This window comes from Gekko japonicus, unplaced genomic scaffold (genome assembly GCF_001447785.1).
Source record: "Gekko japonicus isolate JY-2015 unplaced genomic scaffold, Gekko_japonicus_V1.1 scaffold1004, whole genome shotgun sequence".
NCBI lineage: Eukaryota > Metazoa > Chordata > Lepidosauria > Squamata > Gekkonidae > Gekko > Gekko japonicus.
In genome coordinates, this window is record NW_015161430.1 from 261,635 (window position 1) to 267,870 (window position 6,236).

General features: G+C 50.3%; 1 protein-coding gene across 1 annotated transcript in view; it reads right to left on the reverse strand.

Moving 5' to 3' along the window:
• Positions 1–215: 215 nt before the first annotated feature.
• Positions 216–6,236, reverse strand: part of KLHL38 (kelch like family member 38) — a 26,179-nt gene continuing 20,158 nt past the window's right edge. Inside the window, exon 5 of the mRNA XM_015428958.1 lies at positions 216–229. The gene's annotated coding sequence lies outside the window, so the exon portion shown is untranslated. The remainder of the gene's footprint in view (positions 230–6,236) is intronic.

Sequence of the window (6,236 nt, forward strand, 5' to 3'; positions counted from 1 at the left end):
TGGACTGTTTTGGATTGCTAGCTATGGGGGGGGGGACGAGCAGATCTGCCCTCACAGAGGAGGGAGAGCTTGTACCTGAAGGTGGGCTGGGGGGCCCGGCTCTGCAACTTACCTAGCTGCTTCTTGCTCCTCGTGGCCTGACTGAGGGCTGCTGGGAGCAGGGGACGGGGCTTGTTGCATGTGCCTACCCCCTGGGCTCCTTACCGCTCCTGCAGGAAATGACCCCTGCCTCCCACAGGGCTGGGGGTGGGGAAGAAGCAAATATAACGACGTACTTCCAAGTCCTGAGACTCGCATCTCAGGCTGCAGGGCTGCCTGATTTCTCATGGGGGCAAGAGAAATATTTGTTCCTCCACATTAGAAGCAACACTGCTTCAGGTGGAGAGGGAGCGTAGAGAAAGCAGGGGTCCCCACGTTTTTTGAGCCCACAGGCATCTTTGGAATTTTTAAGCAGGGTGGCCAGCAGTGTTCCCTCTAAGCTGAGTTAGTGTGAGCTAGCTCACAGTTTTTTAGCCTTTGGCTCACACATTTTTGTCTTAGCTGAGGACGGATGACTCCAAACTAATTTATGCAGTCGCCAAATCGCTCACTCACAACTTTAATGCCGGTAACTCACAAAGTAGAATTTTTGTTCACAAGACTCCACCGCTTAGAGGGAGCATTGGTTGGCACCACTACTAGGGTGGCCAGGTCCCCGGCCTCCAGCGGGGGATGGGGGGTAAGTTTGTTAGATCCTAGTTGAGAAACTCCTGGAGATTTGAACATGGAGCCTGGGGAGGACAGGGACCTCAGTGGGGTACCATGCCATAGAGTCCAACTTTCCAAGCATCCATTTCCTGCAGGGTGATTGATCTTTGTAGTGTGGAGATGAGCTGTAATTCCGGGGGATCCCCAGGTCTCACCTGGAGGCTGGCATCCCTAAGCACTACACCATGGTTGCTCAAGGAGGCAGAGCTATGCACACGTACCACACAAGAGGAAAGGGGATGGTAAATAGAAACACACACAAGCACTCATAGAGAAAATGCCCAAGGTGGGATAACACATATACAGAAGAAAATGATGACCAGTGCAAAAAAGGGAGGATAAAACACACAAGGAGAGAAGTAGACCAAGCAGAAAAGGAGTGTCCTGATGGCCTAGGATTTATTAATTTATATTTATTTATTTATTTATACCTTCAACTTATATACCGCCCTGACCCCGAAGGGTCTCTGGGCGGTTTACATAGTGGTTCTAACCAACCAATTAACCTGACTAGGGCCACATTGTCTAAAGGGTGGTGACTGCCTACCAGCACCCTGGGCTAGTTGTCATGCGGCTTCCTTCCGCGGCTTCAAATATTGGCGTCCTGGTGCCCTTCCTGGAGCCGATCTTCCTTGAGCAGCTTCCTTCGGCCGGTCTCGTCTTGGTGCGTGGCTCTGTGTTGGCTGCAGTTCTGGCTACTGTCCACAGATGGCTCCGCTGTGCTGCGCCGCATGTCACCACGCTCTCCAAGGCTCCACTTTCTCCGGGCTCCACCTCCGACGTTGCTCCACTGGGTTGCCAGGAACTGCTCCGCCGCCATTATTGCCGCCGCCACCACCAAACCCTCTACCTCACAAGGAGGAGGGGTGACCCCTGCCACCTAGGGCAGGTACCCACTTTATCTACTTGCATTTATGATGCTTTCGAACCGCTGGGTGGACGGGAGCTGGGACGTGGGCCGGGAGCTCACCCCGACCGCGGTGGGTTTCGAACAGCTGTAATGGCTGTTCATTGATGTTACTTTGCAGGCGTTCTTCCACTTACACACAATAAACGGCCTCCCAAAGTTATATTGGGTGCTTTCACACATGCTGAATAATGCCCTTTTAATCCTCTTTCAATGAACTTTGGGCCTGGATTTTACTGTGTGGAATGACAAAATCCGCTTGCGGATGATCGCTAAAGTGCATTGAAAGTTGCCATGTTTAGCATGTGTAAAAGTGCCCATTGTGGTACTGGTGTCTATTACCTTGCAGTCCCTTTCAGTGCCAAGATCTGTGCAACTGTACTGACTAGATCGTATCCCTGTCAGTGAGACAGCTACTGCTATTTTCTTCTGTTCTGTGAACACTGAGGCACATGGCTAGGTATCCAAAAAACATTGAGATCTGAAGATTTCTAAGTGTTGCCAACTTGTTGGTATGATGTCAGTGCAGATTAGCTATCATAACAATATTAATAAGCACTGGTTTGTCAGTTCGGGTTTTGTTTACTTATCATACAAATGCATATCCCACTGACATGTGCTGGGAACTGGGCCTGAGATGCCTTCCTCAACTGTACATTGGCGAAGAAACAGATTTCCACAAAAATGCCCCAGGCCCACACAGCTCTCTGGGTTGTTTCCCCCGGCCCCCAGAGAACCCTGCATGCCTCACTACTTCAGGAAAGGGGAACAGCACATGGCCAAGCAAATCTACTGTCATTTGCTTGCTGGAAAGCTGTGCATCTTCGTGGCCCTTTAGTGGGCTTGTGAATACTCAGCTCCATCCAGGACCGCCAAAGCAAAAGGCGATGATGAGATTTAACTGTCAAACCAGCTTCCAAAGAACAGATCATTTTCCGAGCTGTTTACATTCCCGACTGGAGCTGGCTTCCCGTGAGCTGCAAAGGATCCCCGCCCCCTTGGGTCTAGGGCTGTGATATTCTCTTGTGGGTTTGCCTGAGGACAGAGGCAACAAGACCACCTGTCTCTGTTAGTCCTCTGCTCAACTTCGTAACACTGCCCAGTTTTGTTCTCCTATCTTTTCCTGAAGTCTCTGTTACACGATGGATCTGTGGTCTCTCACCTTTCCCCCCCCCCCCCTTGCGCTGTTGAAACTTGTGTACTGTCTGTCACATGGGGCTGCATACAGTGTCGGCTGCTCTGTCCTATAAATACAAACAGATCAGTTTATTTCCAGAAAGTCTGGGGTTGCATATGGAACACTTGCTATTCATTGTTATTGACAGACCTTGCACCCAGGCCAGGTACTATTCAGCTCAGCCTAAAAACAGAAGCGTCGTTTCTGTGAAATGTATGCCAGGTATAAGTCATAGAGGAAAAACAATCAGATCAGATCGTTTTTGTAGCTCAAAAGAAATACTGTATGGCAGGTTATATTTATCCCAAGCTGTGGAGTGATCGTGACTCGGTGGTAGAGCATCTGCTTTCTACGTAGAGGGCACTGGGGTCAGTTCTTGGCATGCCCAGTTAAAGGACCGCTGGTAACTGGGGTTGCAAAAGGCTCCAGAGAGCAGCTGCCAGTCAGAGCAGGCAATACTAAGCTAGATGGACGAATGGTTTGGTTTAACATACTGCAGCTGCATGTGCTTGGAAGTTCCATTTTACCTTTTCTGTCACAAAATATTACTCGGCAAAAGAAGGAACATGCATAGGGAAGGTTATTTCCTAACCTGAAAAAATTAAGACTACATTCAGATGCCAGCGTGGTGTAGTGGTTAAAAGCAGCAGGCTCCAATCTGGAGCACCAGGTTCGGTTCCCCACTCCTCAGGGGTTGTTTCGTAGAAAAAGAGCTAGGGGAACTCATTAGCATAACTCATTAGCATATGCCACACCCCCTACCATCACCGGAAGTGTGTCATAAGGCCACACCCCCTGCCATCACAGGAAGTGTGTCATAAGGCCACACCCACCACTCAGTTAGTCTTAGTCTTAAAGGTTCGTCTTAAAGGTGCTATTTGAACTCTTGGACTATTTTGCAGCAACAGACTAACACAGCTAATTCCTCTGAATCTAAACCCACCACTCAGGCTCCACCCCCAAAAGCCCCGCCAAGGCCCTCCCTGGCTCCAGGCAGGCAGGGGTGGGGAGAGGCGGAGAGGAAGCAACTTACCCTCCCTCTTCTCCTGCCTCCTCCTGGCTGAATGAGGGCCGAAAGCGGGGCGGCCGGAAGCAGGGAGCGGGTCTTCGTCGTGTGCCCTGCCCCCCACACCTCACCCGGGGGAACTGCGATCCCCCGCGATCCCCCCCGAATCGACCTCTGCCACTCCTCCACCTGAAGCCTGCTGGGTGACCTTGGGCCAGTCACAGTTCTCTCAGAGCTGTTCTCAAGAGCAGTTCTCTCAGAGCTCTCTCAGCCCCACCTGCCTCACAAGGCACCTGTTGTGGGGAGAGGAAGGGAAGCCAATTGGAAGTTGCTTTGAGACACATGAGGCCTGCTGGGTGACCTTGGGCCAGTCACAGTTCTCTCAGAACTCTCTCAGCCCCACCTGCCTCACAAGGTGCCTGTTGTGGGGAGAGGAAGGGAAGGCAATTGCTCTGAGACACATGAGGCCTGCTGGGTGACGTTGGGCCAGTCACAGGTCTCTCAGAACTCTCTCAGCCCACCCTGCCTCACAAGGTGCCTGTTGTGGGGAGAGGAAGGGAAGGCAATTACTCTGAGACACATGAGGCCTGCTGGGTGACCTTGGGCCAGTCACAGTTCTCTCAGAACTCTCTCAGCCCCACCTGCCTCACAAGGTACCTGTTGTGGGGAGAGGAAAGAAAAGGTGATTGTAAGCTGCTTTGAGACTCCTTAGGGTAGAGAAAAGCAGGGTATAAAACCCAACTCTTCTTCTTCTGCCATATTGAACTGCATGGACTCAGATATCCTGCAGGGTCCTCTTCTCTCACATGGAGACCTACACTTAAAAACTAATTTCTTTTACCCATGATGTATCAATGCGGACATGCAGGTTAGTGGGAGGGATTTGGCTCCTTTAGCTGAGATCCTAAAACAAGACCTTAGTCTGAAGAGGTAGAACAAGCTCTGATTAAATCATGTGCATCACGGTAACTGGGGTTAGTTTTTACCAGCGATTGTCTATGTGAGAGGGGGAAAGCGGGGTGTGCTCGCAAGGTCAGAAACTTAAGTCAGTGAAATGTGGTTTCTGAGTGCAGCCTCAGAGTTTCTAAAGCTGGGCTATGGGCAAACTTGCTATAACAAACACAGACCTTTGGCATGCTGTGTGCACTCAACTCTTTCTCACAAACCGTGCCCGCCATTGGCGTTGGCTCACTGCTCTGTTTATACAAGCTTTATAGCAATATAATCATCCGATTCCCTGTTTACATGAAAAATCCTCACAGAACCCAGGGAGAAAACATTGGTAGAAGAACCAGCGGCGTAGAGAGACGGTCAGGGCCAAACTACACATTTGGGTTTTGAAATGTGTCAGGTCTGGCTGGGTACCCTGGATCCACCACACCGGAGCTGTGGGGAATGGCTTTTTAAAAGTAAAGGAGAGCCCAAATGGGCTTGGAATGCTGCTAGTGCTGCGGGGGGGGGGGGGGGACAAAGCCCTGCCTTCTCCCCCAAGTTTTCCTTCCCACCACAGATACAGCCCTGGGGGAGAGTTATTTCCCCATGTTTGCTGTTCCACATAGAATCATAGAGTTGGAAGGCACCTCTAGGGTCATCTAGCCCAACCCCCTGCACAATGCAGGAACATGGAGAGGAATTTCACATTACCCTTTTTAACCTGTTTTGAAGCTGTTTTTGATCCGTCATGGAGTAAACCGGTATAGGGCTGCCATTTCACACATGGCGTTCCCCTTCCAGTAAAGAGCTGGATCTGAAGTGGTTTGCCATTTCAAACTGCACCGCTTTTTCCCGCTTTTCCCCCGCCGTTTCTCGCCCACGCGGGCGATCTCCGGCTTTTTTTTTTGAACTGTCCGCTTTATAGCGCTATAGTGCTATAGCACTATAACAAAACCTCCGGCTTTTTTTTTTGAACGTTCGCTTTATAGCGCTATAGTGCTATAGCACTATAACAAAACACTCCAGGCATTCCAATGGCGTTGATATACTGCTGTTCCACTATAGCGCTATAAAGCAAACGTCAAAAAAACTCCGGAGATCGCCCGCGCGAGCGAAAAACGGTGGGAAAAAGCACATCGGAACCGGGAGAGGAAACTGAAGACTACTTGGAAGTGGTTGACAGGTAAAACGCTTCAGCCCCGTTTCCTAAACGGGACAGAAGCGTTTGTGTCTGAAATTACAAATATATTCCGGAAGGGAACCGGTTCTAAAACGGTTCTGTCTGAAATGACAGACCAGAAACCGTTTGGGAACTGTTCCTCCTTCCGGATTATATCGTCTGTCTGAAATTCCTCGGAGCAAGGCTGTTGTTAAGGACAGGATGCATGCGGAGCAGGAAAAACTGGGAAATAAATCACCCCCCAAGTGCTATTTTCATGCAGGAAAACAGCTTGGGAGGGGGGAGG